General features: G+C 46.7%; 1 pseudogene; it reads right to left on the bottom strand.

Moving 5' to 3' along the window:
* LOC146871453 (receptor-interacting serine/threonine-protein kinase 3-like) overlaps positions 1-18,138 on the bottom strand; it is a 376,914-nt pseudogene that overhangs the window by 214,293 nt on the left and 144,483 nt on the right.

The following is an 18,138-nucleotide window of genomic DNA, read 5'->3' on the forward strand; positions in this document are numbered from 1 at the left end:
TGACCCGGGCGAAATCCAGTTTGGGATTCCCGTAGGACGTTGTTTGTTTCAAAGAACTGGGACAATTGTCCGTTGACCAGTTTCTCAGCTACCTTGCTGATTGCCGGGAGGAGTGATATTGGTCGGTAATTTGCCATATCTGCTGGATCGAGCTGGGGTTTTTTAAGGAGTGCTTTTACCACCGCGCTCTTCCAGCTGGAAGGAACAGATCCCTGGGCAAGTGAGCTGTTAATGAGCTCCATGACCGTGGGGACGATGACAGGGGCCACGGTTCTGAGAAATCTAATGGGGGCCGGATCCAGAGGTGATCCGCTTCTCATTTTGGTCATGGTTCGTTCTACCTCTACGCATGTAACTGGCCTGAATGTCGCAAGTTGAGGGCGGGGATTACTTTCGGACCGGCTGGGAGATGGAGGATTGTCCCATTGGCTGGCGGGACCAGGAGAGGGGAGGGAAGCTAGAATACGGGCGATTTTGTCGTCGAAATAGTTGGCTAGTTCGTGACTTCGGTCCACAGGGGGGGAACTGGAGGAAGAAGAGTTAGGTACTTTAAGCAGCTCCTTTACAATTAGGAAGGATTCCCTGGCCGAATTGGAGGATTCTGTTATCCGCGTGTCATAATGGGAAGCTTTGGCGTGCCTGATGGCATCTTTGTAGCGTCTGACTGTATTATGGTATGCTTCCTTGCTGGTGTACTGCCAGTCTTTCCTCCAAAGCCGTTCGGCTCTTTTACATTGTTTACGGAGTAGACGGAGGTCCGAGGTATACCACGGGGCAGACCCGGGTTTTCCGTTTTTGTCCTCCCTAGTTCTTAGTGGGAGTACGGAGTCCAGGGTGTTGGTGATCCACTCTCTGAAGTCGCTGTCGGCGACAGCCGGGTCTTCTGCATATACAGGGATGGTGTTTTTAAGATTCCTGGCCCATTCTTCGGTGGGAAGTCTGGACCAGGTCCTGTCCCTGATGTAAGTAGGCGGTTTATGAGGTTTCCTGAAAGATCCTGGTAATAGGAAGGAGACTAAGAAATGGTCTGTCCAGGGTAGGGGAGAGGCCTCCTTCATTTGCATCGAAGGGGTGCTAGTAAACACCGGGTCCAGCAGGTGACCCTTAGTATGAGTGGCTCCAGAATTAAGGAGGTGGATGTCAAGTGCTGCCAGATCGGAGATCAGGTCAGCTGCTGCCGGGTCGGTGGGGTCATCAAGATGGATGTTTAGATCCCCTATGATCAGGAAATTTGATATGGAGTGGGCCTGGGTCGCTACAGTGTCCAGGAGAGAGCTGGCGAAAGGTCCTGGATGCCCGGGAGGGCGGTAAACAAGGACTCCTGTCAGTGTGTTGGTCGGGTCTAGCTTGATTGTGAATTGCAGGCTTTCGGAGTCAGGGATCTGCGCATCACCGGATTTGCAGTGAAGGTAGTCTCGGTGAATGATGGCAACACCACCACCTCGGCCTACGGGGCGGGGTAGGGACTGAATGAGGAAGCCCGGTGGGGTAGCTAGCACCATGTCTGACTCTGAATGTGGGGCGAGCCAGGTTTCCGTGAGGAAGAGGATGTCAATCTCCTGATCTTCTATAAGGTGGTTAATCTGCGTCGCGTGTTTAGGGAGAGATCGGCAGTTTAACGATGCCAGTTTAAGGGCAGCAGGCTTGTGAGGTTTTGTAGGTAGTTTGAGCTGGACTGGCTTGCAGAGAGAACAGCAAATGAAAGGTCCATTAAGGTCATGAATATATTCACACGGGGGGTGGGGGGTCTAAGGCTTAGTAGGTCCCGACGGGAGTAGCTTACCTTAGAGGCAGCTGTATCCGGCAGGGATTGTGGCCCACGGCCCGGTCGTGCGTGGACGGGCGCAGACGGGCTTGGCTTTGGCGCGGCTTCGGCGCGCAAACGGCGCTCCCGCTGCGCTCGTCCGCTGCGCTCGTCCGCTGCGCTGGTATGACCGGCACATTTGTAATTGGTGATGAGGGCGTGGCCTCGCAGTGGGCGTGGCTTCCGCGTTCTGACCGCGCTGGCGGTGTGGGCGTTTCCCAGCAACAGCGCTGGGGTCGCTGTGTCAGGGGAGGGCTAGGAGGGCTGTGAGAGCGCTCGTCACTCAGCGCTTCAGTGCAGGTGAGCTCCGTGATATTGTAAAAACAACACACGAAAGAAATACAATTTTTAAAATCAGATGTGGGCACAGTCCTCCGGCTTCCGCCTCAGAGGATATCAAGCAAACAATAGTGCGACGCGCTTGGTTTCAGCGTTTTGTAGTCAGGGGGGCGTGGCCTCGCAGTGGGCGTGGCTTCCGCGTTCTGACCGCGCTGGCGGTGTGGGCGTTTCCCAGCAACAGCGCTGGGGTCGCTGTGTCAGGGGAGGGCTAGGAGGGCTGTGAGAGCGCTCGTCACTCAGCGCTTCAGTGCAGGTGAGCTCCGTGATATTTTAAAAACAACACACAAAAGAAATACAATTTTTAAAATCAGATGTGGGCACAGTCCTCCGGCTTCCGCCTCAGAGGATATCAAGCAAACAATAGTGCGACGCGCTTGGTTTCAGCGTTTTGTAGTCAGGGGGGCGTAGCCTCGCAGTGGGCGTGGCTTCCGCGTTCTGACCGCGCTGGCGGTGTGGGCGTTTCCCAGCAACAGCGCTGGGGTCACTGTGTCAGGGGAGGGCTAGGAGGGCTGTGAGAGCGCTCGTCACTCAGCGCTTCAGTGCAGGTGAGCTCCGTGATATTTTAAAAACAACACACGAAAGAAATACAATTTTTAAAATCAGATGTGGGCACAGTCCTCCGGCTTCCGCCTCAGAGGATATCAAGCAAACAATAGTGCGACGCGCTTGGTTTCAGCGTTTTGTAGTCAGGGGGCGTGGCCTCGCAGTGGGCGTGGCTTCCGTGTTCTGACCGCGCTGGCGGTGTGGGCGTTTCCCAGCAACAGCGCTGGGGTCGCTGTGTCAGGGGAGGGCTAGGAGGGCTGTGAGAGCGCTCGTCACTCAGTGCTTCAGTGCAGGTGAGCTCCGTGATATTTTAAAAACAACACACGAAAGAAATACAATTTTTAAAATCAGATGTGGGCACAGTCCTCCGGCTTCCGCCTCAGAGGATATCAAGCAAACAATAGTGCGACGCGCTTGGTTTCAGCGTTTTGTAGTCAGGGGGGCGTGGCCTCGCAGTGGGCGTGGCTTCCGCGTTCTGACCGCGCTGGCGGTGTGGGCGTTTCCATAAAAAAGTACTCCCTGCACTTTACCAGGAAAAATACATTAGTCTGATTAAAATCAAAATACAGCACATACATCCCCTCACAATTAAATAACTCACCTTTCAAGTTGTTTTGTAGATTAAGAAGTATATCAGTCACACACCAGATTTTCTTATACAGAATCTCTGCACTGTACACCTGTCAGCAAAACCAAAGAATGGCAAAGTTTCCCTCTCATTTTCCACACATACACATGTAAACATCAAACCACATTCCTTCCCACATAAATTCAAAACCAAACACACATTTCTATTGGTTAAACATTTCAACCCTTTCCAAATGACATAAATTTCAACCCTCCCCCCAATCTGCCTTCTGCCTGTTACCATAGAAACAGGTCATGGAACACTTAACTGAGCACACAGGTTACAAGTTCAGCACACAATGTTGCTAATCAAAACTGCAAGTGTGCTTGACTTTTCAACATATCAGCTTATCATATATAATGTTCCTTTCAATCACTTTTTGTTAACCAATAAGAATCATGCGTTTTAAAAACAAACATGCACCCTACCTTTCAGTGTAGAAGGTTGTCAAACAACCAATGATTTCTTGTCTTTTTTCAAAACTGCATCTTAGCCACCATTTTAGAAAAATCTTACTTTTCAAACTGCCTTTTCATTTACAGAGACCATCTGAGTGCATCCAGACCTCCCTTCAATATGCTTAGAGTGTGGATTGTGGGACACAGCTATATTTTCTAGAGCCAAAGGTATGCAGAAAACAAAGGCATTCACAAAGACCTAGGTTTGCCAAATGTAGACAATAAATGGATTGGACAGAGAGGGTTAAAGTGGCACCAATTGATGCCATGGTAAAATCCTTTATGCATATCCAACACCCTGACCTCATAATAGTGCACTGTGGTGGCAATGACCTAGGCTCTTTGACTGGGGTAGGTCTGGAAATGCTTATGAAGGACACCTTTGCAGAATTGATTTCACTTTTTCCCAAAACTGCCTTTGTGTATTCCAACATATGCCAAAAGCAGAAATGGAACTGGTCCAATCATTTTTGTCCACAAATTGAGAAAGCTAGGAAACATGTGAATAAATGTGTTTCTGCTTTTCTCCGAGACTATAGAATGGGGTCCATTTACAATAACAATCTGCGCTTTCATATGCAAGAGATGTATAGGAGAGATGGAGTACACTTTACTGATGAAGGAAACAGAGTCTTCCTCAACAACTTTAGACTCTGTATAGGTACTTACTTATAAGTACCAAAACTTCTCAATGAACACAACGGCTCTTTTTAGAGCCACTCAAGAACAAAACACTTAAGCTTGATGTTTATCTCCCAAAAATGTCATTTTTTTTCCTTGGATCCGTGCACCCAACGCGTTAGGAACCGTGCACCCAACGTGTTAGGATGCGCGACTCCTAATTTTACCATTAAAAAAAACATAGCCCCTATCACTAATTTTTATTATCCCCGGGGACCCCATCCCCCAGGGCCTACAAAAAAACTGTGACCGTGGGGGGAGCCCCAACGCCCCCACGGTCCCAGCCGGCTCCCCGCGTCCTTCGGGAGCCGGCATTGCTTTTCCACATGGGGAGCTGCTGACATGCAGCTCCCCGTGTGGAAAAACAATATCTCTTTCAAAATCCTAACAAAGTTTGCTATGGGAGGGCGGGAGACTCTCGCCCTCTCATAGCAAACAACAGTGTCCTGGGGGTGGGCACCCCAGGACACTGTAGGAGCCGGCCCTGGGGGGTGGCGGTCCCCAGGGCCCTTGAAGGCTCCAGGAGGGGGGCCTCGCAGCCCCCCTCACCCTATTAATTTCCAAACATTTTACCCCCAGGATTTGGCCCACCCGGGGGCTAATTATTATCAAAGCGCGGAAGCCCGTGCTTCGGGTTTTTTTTTCCGTCCGGATCCGCGCACCCTGCGAGCATTTCGCCGTTTCCTTCTGGGACCCCCCTAAGCAACACTAGAGGGTCAGAGTATTTCTACCCTGCCCCCTTTATATGTTTCAAACACTTATTCCCCTTACTTCTTCAGCCTCGCTTCTACCGAGGCACAAAATGGCTGCCAACAGTTCCTGGTTTCGAATGCAGACAGACACTTGACAGCCAATTAGCATTCAGCGCGTGATCGGGAGGGTGCGCGCTCGGTTCGGGGAGGGTGCGCAGATCCTCTGAGGCCATAGATATATCTATCTTTTTTAGTCAAATTTTCTCAGGAACTACTGAACCAATTTACACCATTTATGCAAAAGGCACGAGTCTGAACTGAGGACTACCTCTTTGCCAAATTTGGTGTAATTCCGTTGAGCAGTTCGGGCTGTAGCTTCGTCAACAGGTCCTATGGGAAATTGCATGGGGAAAACGCGTTTTGGGACCCCCCGCTTGACGAATCACCACGAAACTTTCAGGATAGGAGCGGACCGGAGCTGGCCAAAAGTTTGGAAAATTTCGCGATGATTCGTCAACCGGCGCCAAACTTATTGGGAATAGAATGTTGCGGATTTCCTATGAAAAATAGGAACTAACTATAACTACCTACTGGCGACTGCCAGTAGGATATAGATATATGTATATATATATATCCAAGATTACCGAAGTCCGTGGCCCTTTGGCAGGTGGCAAGTCACACCGGGCAGGTCTCCCGGCAAATATATAACGCACAGCAATCTTCTTCAAAGAAGGACTCGCGCTCAGAATGAAACCAAAATTTTGGTTTCATTCTGAGTGTGAGTCATTCTTTGAAGAAGATTGCTGTGCGATATATATATATATATATTTTCCACAAAGTGCCCAAAGCATTGAGAATGCACACGACTTCGAAAGAACCATCCGGTTTATTTGCACAAGGAAAACGAGCTTAGTGTTCATGTAAGAGTCTTTATCCGACGTGTTTCAAGGCTCCTGCCTCTTAATCATGGATCTCTCACAAACAGTCAGCAGATGGCTCCAATTTAGTCTGCTTCTACCCTCAGTGGGCCTCGCACAATGCATGATTCTTTTATTGCAGGCTGGGACTTGTAGTCTCAAGGAGTTAATTTTTACCTTTAGTAGGCTCTGCATCCTGTCAAAATTAAATATCATCCTCCAGTAGGTTATGACACTGAGCGCGTTCATTTTCTCCGCTTTCGAAGTGCTGTAAAATGAGTTTAAGGCGCAGTCCCTACTCACAGCCTTTCCATTTGCAGTTTATTCGGAAATGGTGCCACTCTCCACGGCAGGGCTGCCGTGCATTAACATATATTTGAATGTTGTTATTTTGGCATCTGGGGAAGCCTTTCTGAAGGAGAGCATTGTGTAAAATAACACCCCAAGTCTTATTCTAAAAAGATAGTCTTTGCATTTTGTAAAATAAAACCCTTTTCTAGGTGTTGTTGTGTTATGTCTCCTGCTTCGCCGTGTTTTGAGCCACCGTGTGGGAGATTCTGTATTATCTGAAAGGCAACACTAATCTACTACTAATTTCAGCGAAAAGCATTACGAGCCTACCGGTTTAGTGGATCCCTATGTGAAATACGTATTTAATATGCAAATCTCAGTATGGACTGAAACATAGTACATACAATTATGGTTTTCCTCAGCAGGTCAAGCTAATTATGAGATGGTTTATTACATGTTATGAAGTCACATTTCAAAGTACATCTAATGTATTAGCAGACTTGTAAGCATATAGCTCATTGTGGGATGTGACTGCATAAACAAAGATGTGCTTAGATCCATAGATTTATTGTTATTACTAGTTAACATTTGATGGGCAGACCTCCACCGCCACTGGAGGAGCGGTGTTGAAGAAAGCTAAAAAACAAACCCTCTAATTTAATGAATCTTCAAATAACAGAGTAGCATTGAAATATCAGGTAATTAGGCACTGACCAGAATATGGAACCTCTTCAGTCAGCACTGCCCACATCAGGATTCCATAGCTGCAAACAAAAAGGATAAACATATTTAATCATTTGGCTGTCATGCCATTATAAGGCAATGATATGAATACCAATTCACAACACTGTTCCCTGGAATTTGGTGAATTATGTTTTAACATCATTCTCGTGGGAACATATTGTCATAAAATTCAGACCAGTGATTCCCATTTACAGTCGAGACCAGAGCTGTCCAACGTAAGTTGAAGTGGATTAAGGATGTTCACATAGGATACATTTATATACAACAAATCTCAGTGGAACTCATTTACATCGTTAGAGGTTAACCCGAAAGTCTAGAATGGATCCAGTCTTCTTCCACCTGCGCGGAACACCGTGACCTGGGGCAAAGCAGCATAAACACCACTTGATTCCTTCCTATGATAGATATTAGGAGGCGCAAATGAATTCCCCAGGAAAACATAAAAACACCCTCTGAGTAACCTCCTACAACATCCAACAGATGACAAACAGAGTCACTGGCGTAATGAGATCAAGATACAAAAACAAGCCTCTTCCACGGTCAACCCCTTACATACAATTATTTAAGTCACATACTGTTGGAAAGCACACCGCCTGATTGGTGTTGCTTCAATATGAATTCCCATACCTTACTGGAGTTCATTATCTGACGATGATGAACATCAACACGTATATTACAGACTCGCACACAGCATCAACTCCTATGTTACAGATACATATACTGAGCATCAGCACCTACATTATTGATACATACACCCAGAATCAGCATCTATGTTACAGACACACTCAGCACCAGCACCTACACTCTATTTCCCTACAGTAAGCCCATAACCTTTCAGCACACACTTAATCAGTCCCCTTAGATTGATGTGGTGGAGACCTAAACACTCAACCATTGCGCAGGTTGCCTGCCACTGAAAAATCTACAACTACCAAACATGTCTCTGCTATCAGAGGCAGCCAAATGCACCAACAGAAACCAACGCTAGGCTACTTCAGTTGGAGATCTATAACGTCAAAATGCACATTCCACTGACTTAGGTGATGGGGATCATCACAAGACCAGACAGTTACTTCATAGGCATTGCATACGTGAGGTGGTGGGGGTGAGGGAGACCCTGCAGAAGGATCTAATAGGAGTTGAGGAGTCCCTGAGTGGTCTGAAAGCTGCAGCCTGCACTGACCAAGCAAATAATAGAGAACCTACTGAAGCCTTAGAACTTCATATCCAACTTATCGAGCAACTGCGCTGTGTACATTTCCAAGCGTATCATGCGAAAATGCACTCAGAAGGGAATAAGTCTGGCCGATTATTAGCTTGGCTCCTACATAGCAAAAGACAAACAAATGATGGACGGAATGCGGAACAAATCAAACATCCACCCCAGTCAAGAGATCTGGGTTAAATTAATCATTCTTTTACTCTCCATGCCAGCCCAGTTTGGACCCAGCCATATACAAACCAGTCTTGACCCTGCGCCTCATGTGAACAGTCAAGCCTGAACTGCTAAGCCAGGTCCTTCCTGGACCAGAAACAAGCATCCTGGCACTGGTTTCGGGGTATCACCACCTCATCAGCCAGGCTATCTTGAATCCATTGGGACAGTGAGCCCAGGGCTCACGTCTGGGCATATCCTGCATAACGCCACCCCAGTTACACCGATTACGATGATCAGGCCTCCATGGTGTTAGGTGGAAATTTATCAAAGGGGATATACACGACGGGTTCACCACACATTACCAGTCTCAGTATGACCTCTGTCACTGCGAATCGCCAAGAAGCTATAGATCACTTCCTGGCTGTGGTGACTCTCTCTACAATTGATCCCCTGGAATGACCTGAACGCTGATCTTACCTTGCAAGAGGTGAGTGGAACAGTGACTAGTAAGACCCTGGGCCTCGATGGATTCCCTATAGAATTCTACAAGGCATAAGAGGCCCATCAAGTCCCCAAATTGATGGAGATGTTTCAGATTGCCCAATGGAGGGGCGTCTCCCCACAATGCTGGAGTCACTCTTGGTGTCTTCACCGAAGCAGGGAATGGCCCCTCTGAGGGTTGCCTTCTATCGCCCGCTGTCCATGCTGGGGTTTGACTATAAACTGTTGAGTAGGATCACAGTGGGCTGCCTATATGAAGACCTGCCACATCTGGTGCACCCAGACCAGAACAGATGTGTGCCCGGACGTTCCAAAACCCTTAATAGCCATCGTTACATCACGTATTGGAGCTTTCCTGGACCCAGTGGCCTTATGCAGCTTGCTTGGTGCTAGATCTGGAAAAGGCTTTCGATACGGTGGATTGGAAGTATGTTTTACCGGCCTTGACTGTCTTTGGCATCTTGGGTAAGTTGCCAAGTCTCATTCGGCTTCAAATACACTGAGGTTTCCGCCCAAGTTAAAATTGGCCAGTGTACTTCTCACTCTTTTGCAATGGAGCCCCTGGCCCAGCCACTGAGACAACTGGGACAATCTTGGGGTATTCCACTGCATGGCGAGACACATACTGTGGGCAACAAAAGGAGATGACTGGGCTGTTCCTTGAGGAAGGTAGGAGGAAAGGATCACTAGGGAAAAAGGGTTAGTGCTCAATGGAGGACAACCCCTGAGTATCCAATTTGTTGGATATAATGGCCTCACACACCCTTGCGAGTGTCATGCTTCATCATCTGCAATGCTCCTCGTTGGGCAGGCGGTGCAATGCCCAACGGGCTCACCTCAAAGAGGTGGTCTCAAAAAGAAATCTACAAACGTAGACAGATTTTCTAACATAGAGCCAATACCTGATATAATTGGTCTTCCAGGGGGAGGTCTTTGGGTCTTGTGAATTTTTGGTAATGTATAAAAATATGGCATTACCGGATGAGTAGTCTGCAGGTAGGCGCTTTCTTGTGAGGTTATCCAACCTTCGTTAAGTCCTTCTTCTACCAGCCTACTGATGGTTTTGCCAATCCTTCCAGATGGATCCTCTTTTAAGCGACGATAGAATCTGTCGTTGTCAAGTTGCCTGAGGCATTCTTCTCGGTAGCTCTGGGTATCCATTATGACTGTTGCTCCCCCTTTGTCAGCAGGCTTGATGGTTATTGTTCTATCTTCAATGAGAGAGCGGAGAGCGATTGATTCACGCCTAGGGAGATTACTGTAACTCTGCACTTTGTTTGCGCAGAGATTCGAAATGTCTTCTTGTACTTTCATTTCAAAGGGGAATTTGATGCACTGGAGGATTGAATGTGGATCGTGTCCTCAGGCCTGTGTTAATAGTATCTGTAGTGGGTGTTGACATGTCTTTGAAAAAATGGTGTAGGCGAATCTTGCGAAAGAATTTCGCAAGTTCGCATTGTATTTGGAAATCGTTACCACAAGATGTAGCAACGAAACCTAGACCCTTATTGAGAACTGATTGTTCATCTGGAGTGAGAACCCTCTGGCTGAGGTTGACTATCAAATGTCTTCCGGGTTCTGCCCCGGTTGGGGTTGGTTCTGTTTGGATCTGCTGCGGGTGTTCACCTGTGGGGCAACCGGAGTTGTTAAGTTGGTAATTAATGCCCTACTGGATCACAATCGATCCTTGTCTTCCCCTACCTATTGTTACACACGAGACACATACTGTGTCATTATACTCCGATGCCGTCTTAATATACATAACGGCCATATGGGAGGGCATTGATGGAATACATGCAGTGCTGCTTAGAACTCAGGGAGACATCAGGCTTAGCAGTGAATTGGGCTAAATCCTGCCTGTTTCCATTGCATCTGGACTGTCCCCAGCAGCACTATGAGGTTGATGCATGTCCAGTTCGATGGGAACATCGTTCATTCAATTATCTCAGGATAAACATGTACCATGAGACACAAGACATAATTGATGACAATCTTACTAGAGCCATAGTCTTGCTAAGACCTCAGATGGCTTTCTGGAGTACGTTATCCTTGACTGTGCAAGGCCGAGTCTCATTGGCAGAGATGGTGCTATTGCCAAAACTCTTATACTTTTTTCATAACCTTCCAGTCCACATCCATAAATCCACCTTTGGACATTGCACGCGGAGTTGGGGAGCTTTATTTGGGATAAAGGGAAAAGGTGCATTGCGCTCTGCAAACTGCAATTGTCCACAGAGCAGGAGGGGTTAGGAGTCCCTAACTTTGAGCTTCATTATTTGGCGGCATAGCTGCAAAGGCCCATGCGCTGAGAAGTGGGTGATCCTAAGGAAGAACTGGGTCTTCCTGACAATTCCCAGGCATGGCAGGTTGTGCATTGCACCTATCTACCAAATACCCGGCTCCCACATAGTGTGAATAGTCTGTTTCAAATTGCCATTCTCTGCTTCCAATGCAGCTTGCGACTTATGCCATGCATCCCCAGTTACTCCCACGAGATTCCATTAAGTTCACTTGAAACCTTCACATGCAGGCTGAGCAGGGGGATGTATACCTGGGAGGCAGCGGGAGTGTGCACCTTAGGCCACTTGTCCCTTGATGGCGTCCTCTTGCCCTACTAGAAGCTTAGGGAGGAGTATGATCTTCTGGTGGGACACTTTCTGATGTATGGTGGTCTCCTGGTGCTGCTGGAGCAACATTGGGGTATTACAGACATGAACCTTCTCAACACCCCTTAATACATACACTGTATATTATGGGAGGTGGTCGCAAACTTATTACGTGGCTTGTCTGCACACTGACACACATCACACGCAATCCACTGGCAGCAACCCAGGATTATTGGGAGGTGGACATGGGCAGAGAGCTCACACAGAAGGAGTGGGAGAAGTGTGTTACGTTACCCTAGGAAAGCGTCGCGGAACACAAAGTTCCAATATATCCAGCATAATATACTAAGTAGAGCCTATCTCACTCCCGCTAACCTATGTCACATATTTGGTTTCTCCTCAATGTGCCCCAGATGTTCATAATTGGGAGCGGACCTCTTGCACATGTTGTGCTTGCCCGGCAGTGGCATCTCTTTGGAGGGAGGTGTTTAAGACGCTGAGGGAAGTGACTGGTCGTTTGGATATGTGCACACTGGAAGGAGCCCTTCTGGGCCTATTCAAACATTTGAGGGGGCACAAGCCAGTGCCAAATTAATTGATTTAGCCCTGCTGATCACTCCCGGACTTATTTCCATGCATTGGAAGGCATCGATACTGCCAGGGCTGTTGCACTGGTGTAGGGCGACTTTTAAGTAGGGATGCGCAGAAGTGGTGGAGCTCACGAGAGGTTCAGGGACTGTGGAAAATTCCAGTTGCATCTGACTGGGTAACGCTGCTGGCTGATTTACACACTTACAGCGAAGTCTAGTTGCCTAGTGCTTCACTGCTTGGTAACTGTTTAGTACTTTACCAGTCCTGCTCCGTTAGAGGTTATGCCCCTGTCCGCACTGGGCCCTAGTGTGTGTGTGTGTATATGTATATATTCACTGAAAAAACCATAGGTTTCAGGCCCGATATAGTTAGGAATTAGCATTTAAAAAACATTAAAAATTCACTGAAAAAACAATAGGTTTTAGGGGTGTTATAGTTAGCTGGACATTTCACTCGAACAAAACTATTGAAATTCATCCGATATAGTTAGTTGTACTAACTACATCTCGCGCGCCCGCAATCCACTGCTGTTGATGTCACATATTACATCATTCATGAAATGGTCAGTGACATCACTGATGACATCTCAAATGACATCACTGATGACATCATCCAGTGAATGTGGTTTGGTTCGTTATTTAAATATGTATTGTATTATCTACTGGCGGTCGCCAGTAGATAGTTATAGTTAGGACAGAGTTCCCATAGGAAATCTGAAAATTCTATTTTGAATAACTTTGGCGCCGGTTGACTTATCTTCGTGAAATTTTCAAAACTAATGGGGCGCTCCGCTCAGCTCCTACCCTGAAAGTCTCGGGGTGATTCGTCAAGCGGGGGCTGAGAAAAAGGGGGGTCCCAAAACGCATTTTCCCCATGCATTTTCCCATAGGACATTTAGTCGAAGGTACAGCCCGAACGGCTGAACAGAATTACTTGAAATTTGGCAAAGAGGTAGTCCTCAGGTCAGGCATGTGCCTTTTGCTTAAATGGTGTAAATCCGTTCAGTAGTTCCTGAGAAAATCAAAAGTAAAATCACATATATATCTGGGCGGAGCCTAACCACACATCTCATCGTGAGATCTGATTGGCTGTCAGCACTTCATCCAAGAAGTGTTGGCAGCCATCTTGGGACCAATATACATGATAGCACCTCATTAAAAAGCATTGCAGTTAATAGAAGGTTTTAAGATTTTAGTTACATTATAAATCATTTGTTGATGGTACCATACTCATTTTAGGAATTGTGGTGTGTTCTAAGGTGATTTTACCATGTGAAAAAGCCTTCTGCTGTGATATCATGAATCATGTTTGAGAGAAAACTATTTTCTCATGCTTTTCCCACAGAGGTTTGGAAGGTGATCTATAAGCTAACTGAGCATATTTTCTGTAAATTCACATTATCTTTCTCAGTCATGTGAGAATGAAGTCTGACATTCTCAGAAAAACATGTACATCCAACAAGGGCAGAGACTGTCAGTTGATTCCTTTGTGTTCTACTGCAGCTTCCCAGAGTGTTCTAAAGAACAACTAGAGCGCTAACAGTCCTACTTATGAAAAACGTATGGCACACCTCAAGCCATCTTGGTTGGAATAAAGTGGTAATTCTTAAAACATTTAATTTAAAAATGAACAAAATGAGGGGGTTCATTTTGCCATAGAAAGTATGATTAGTGCTGCAGAAAGAAAAATTAAGACACATTTTGAGTGACTTCTCAAATCCTCTTCTATTTTATTAAAAAATTCTGACATGCAGACTGAAACATGCACTTTCAATACCAGCAGCAGACTTCCCTGGTGAGCAGTAGCTTTACTACAGTGATCTAATGACCAACTAGAGTGCTAACATTCAGAATTTATGGCAAATGTGTGGCACATCTGAATGCCTTCTTGATAGAACCAAGTAAAAAACTGAAAATATTCCCACTGAGGAGACTGCAGTAAATGAGGAAATTAGGAAACTTCATAACAAATAAATCTCCCAAGATGGCCACCAGAGACAAAAGAGCCCAAATGTAGCCCAAATATCACCCAGATGTAGCCCAAGTATAGCCTAATGACAGAATGTCCCAGAGGGTTCTTAAGAACAACTAGAGCGCTTACTGTCTTACTTATGACAAAAGTATGGCACACCTGAAGCCATCTTGATTGGAATAAACTGGTAACACTTAAAACATTTAATTTAAAAAGGAACACAATGAGGGGGATCATTTTGCCATAGAAATTATGATTAGTGCTGAAGAAAGAAAAATTAGGGCACTTTTTGAGTGACTTCTCAAATCCTCTTCTATGTCATTAAAAAATTCTGATATGCAGACTGAAACATGCACTTTTAATACCAGCAGCAGACTTCCGTGGTGAGCAGTAGCTTTACTACAGTGATCTAATGAGCAACTAGAGTGCTAACATTCAGAATTTATGGCAAATGTGTGACATATCTGAATACCTACTTGATGGAATCAAAGTAAAAAACTGAAAGCATTTCCTACTGAGGAGACTGCAGTAAATGAGGAAATTAGGAAACTTCATAACAAATAAATCTCCCAAGATGGCCACCAGACACAAAAGAGCCTAAATGCAGCACAAATATCACCCAGATGTAGCCCAATGACAGAAGTGTGCAAAACACTTATTTGCTGTGTATTTGCAGTTTTATATAGTGCAGACTTGTCAGGTATTGGAGTGCTTTACATGAGCATTGGTTACATCACACAAGATCAAATTCATTTTGGTTGTAGACAACTCAGAAAATATGTCCTCATTTTAGTTTTTTTAGAGCACTAACCATAATTTTGATGCAAATAAGACCCTCTCATATATGTAATTTCTAAAGTAAATACTCTAGGTATTACAGTTTTGATTACATCAAGATGACGTCAGGCGTTCCACACTTTTGTAATAAATATAGAATGTTAGCAATCTAGTTGTTCATTGGGATACTGTTGAGAGGCAGAGGCCAGGGGCATGGACTCTGAAAATTGAAGGCAGGTAGGAGAGTGCAGAGGCAACAATTTGACCACACTGGGCAGGCAGGAAGGGCAGTGGCAGCACAACAGACTATGGAGGGCAGTGGAAAGGGGGGCAGGGGCAACAAACCAACAATACAGGACTGGCAAGAGAGGCTGTTGCAATATGATAGACCATTGTGGGCAGAAGGAAGAGGCAGTGGTAGTACAACCATACATGCCAACAGACCCGTTTCAGCCAGGAAACGTCCAATGTTTTTAAGCTCAAATGGGCTTTATTTGATCTGTCTCCTGTCTACAATCTCCTCTTTTTCAATGTAACTCAAAGGGGAAAATCAATACCCCAGTTTTTTTTCAAAATCTCCCTCTTACCAAGTTGAAAATGTTCGCAAGTATGGTACATTGAATCATGGTAGGCAGGAGGAATTGGGGTAGGGACATGGACTCGGATAACAGAGGACAGGAGGGACATGGAGAGGTGCACCAAACTGACCCTACAGGGCTGGCATCAGGGTTTGCAGCAGCACAATGCACCACACAGCACATGCGGGACGGGAGTGCAGCACAACAATCCATAGAAAGCAATAGGGAGGGGACAGGACCATGCACATGGACAACAGAGAACAGATGGGAAAGAGGCAATGGTAGCTAGCTGACCATAATGGAAAGACAGGAGAGAAAGCTGCAGCATGACAGACCATAAAGGGCAGGAGGGACGGATCAGGGGCATTACAATGGAACAGACAAGCCAGGAGGGAGGGAATAGGGGGTCTGCACATGGAAACAGAGGGCTGGGGGCAAGGTGGCAGGGTAGGAGCAGCAAGATGACCATGGAAGTCAGGCAGGATGGGCACTAGAAACAAGACACACCATGGAGAGCAACAATGAGACTATGGTAGCATACACACAGACCATGGAGGGAAGGTGAGAGGGGGTCAGGGGCAGCTAGCTGACCACACAGGGAAGGTGGGAGGGGCCATGGCAGCACAGAAGACCATGCATGGCAAGCGGGAGGGTTAGTGGCAGCACAATGGCTATGATGGGCAAGAAGGAGGGTGCAGGGGCATGCACAAAGGACCATGGAGGATAGAAGGGAGGGTCAGGACCTGGGCACAGACAAGAGAGTTCAGGGGAAGGGGCCTCACAACAGACCGCGCGGGGCAGGCAGGAGGAGCAGTTGCAGCACAACAGATCAGGGAGGGCAGAAGGGTGTGGCAGTAAAATGGACCATGGAGGACAGGAGGAAGGGGATAGGGGCATGGCATGTGGACAGGCAGGGTGGAGGTGGCAGGGACAGGTTACAGTCATCTGACAATGCTAGGCAGGTAGGAGGGGAGTGGCAGCTCAAAAGAACACTCAGAGTAGATAGGAGTGGCAGGTCCATGGAACATGGTGGGCAAAAGGGATGGAGAGGGGCATGCACAAAGACATCGGAGGGCAGGGAGAAGGAGAATAGGGGCAGCAAGCTAAGCACAGAGGCTAAGCAGGAGGTCAATGATGGGCCATAGAATTGGGCAATGGAGGGCAGGAGGAGTGGACTGGTACATCATACTAAATTGAGGGCAGTGGCAGCACATCAGACCATGCATGGCAGAAGGGAGGAGGCTAGTCCATGGATTCAGACAACAGAGGATAGGGAGGAGGTGGATGGGGCAGCAAGCTAACTGTTCAGAGAAGGTGGGTATTAGGAACTTTATTGCTTTTAAAATGTGTGTCTGTGCGAACTACTTAAAATATGAACAAGTATGCAGCATAATCTCACTTTTATTCAGGAAGAAGAGGACGTTTGTGACTGTGACTTCGGGCTTACTTGGCAGAAACACCCCCTGACCCTCCACCCCCATCGCAAAATTTAATGCCCGTGAAAAGGGTAGGTGGACGCAGTGTTATATAGAACATAGTCCTGAGAGCACGATTGAAAATGAAAACTAGATATAGTATATGGTATAAACTATGCACCATCGCGTGCTATGCGATATGCGCCTTGGAGTGTAATATGCACAGGGCAGTGTTGTGTAACATAACTAGTCTTTAAAGTTGTAATATAAAATATGTGCTGGGTAGTGTAACGTTGCATATGCACTGTGACAAAGATATGGATCCCAGATTGTAATATGTATGGCATAGCCCTGTGCGGTATAACATACACATCGAGGAAGGCACGTTAGATAGGGCAATATAACCCGTGCGAAGGCAAGTGTGGCATGACATATTCACGGGGTGGTGTTACAGTGCACATGGGCTAGAGAGTGTCATAGCATACGCACTAGCTGGTGGAATACAACACAGAGGTGTGAGGCAATCGGCAGGCACTGGTGGGTGTAACACAGCATTGGGCTCAGCCAGGAGCACGCTGTGACTCTCAAGTGACGTTCGTCTCCTTTCCAGAGAGTAAAATAAAAAGTATTACACATCCGGCGGTGGATGTGTTTTTTATTAACCGTGAGGGGGGTTTCTTGCATAGTTTGGTCGAATTTTTGTCGAATCCCCTTTGAATGGCTTGGTGTGCGTGTATATTAAATGTGCCCGTCAATAGCTACCCATGTTTGTATAAATAAACGACAAGGGTGTCTACTTGGAGAGTACCCACCGGTGGGGGCGCCGGGATTAGGCACGGTAGGGCGTCAGACACGTCAGACCTTCACAAGCAGTGTAAATACATTCCATGTGGATTCATTCTATGCATAGGCGCCTTTTAATGAATATCACGCAAATCGTCATGGTGATAGGTACATATGGTTTGTCCAGCATGTCCTTGGCGTTTCTATAAATATACATATTTTTAAAATAATAAAAAACAAAGGCCGGCCCCGGGGGATGGGGTCCCCGGAGCCATAAGTGGCCTGAGGAGGGGGGCAACGCAGCCCCCTCCTAAAGAATTTAAATAAAAAAAAGGCCATGACCCGGGGGTTGGGGTCCCCGGGGCCGATTAGGCCTTGGGAGGACCAAATTTATTTTTTTAAACAAATAAAATTAGGGTGCAGGCCCTGGGGGATGGGGTC

Source organism: Triturus cristatus, chromosome 1_1, assembly GCF_964204655.1.
Source record: "Triturus cristatus chromosome 1_1, aTriCri1.1, whole genome shotgun sequence".
Lineage (NCBI taxonomy): Eukaryota > Metazoa > Chordata > Amphibia > Caudata > Salamandridae > Triturus > Triturus cristatus.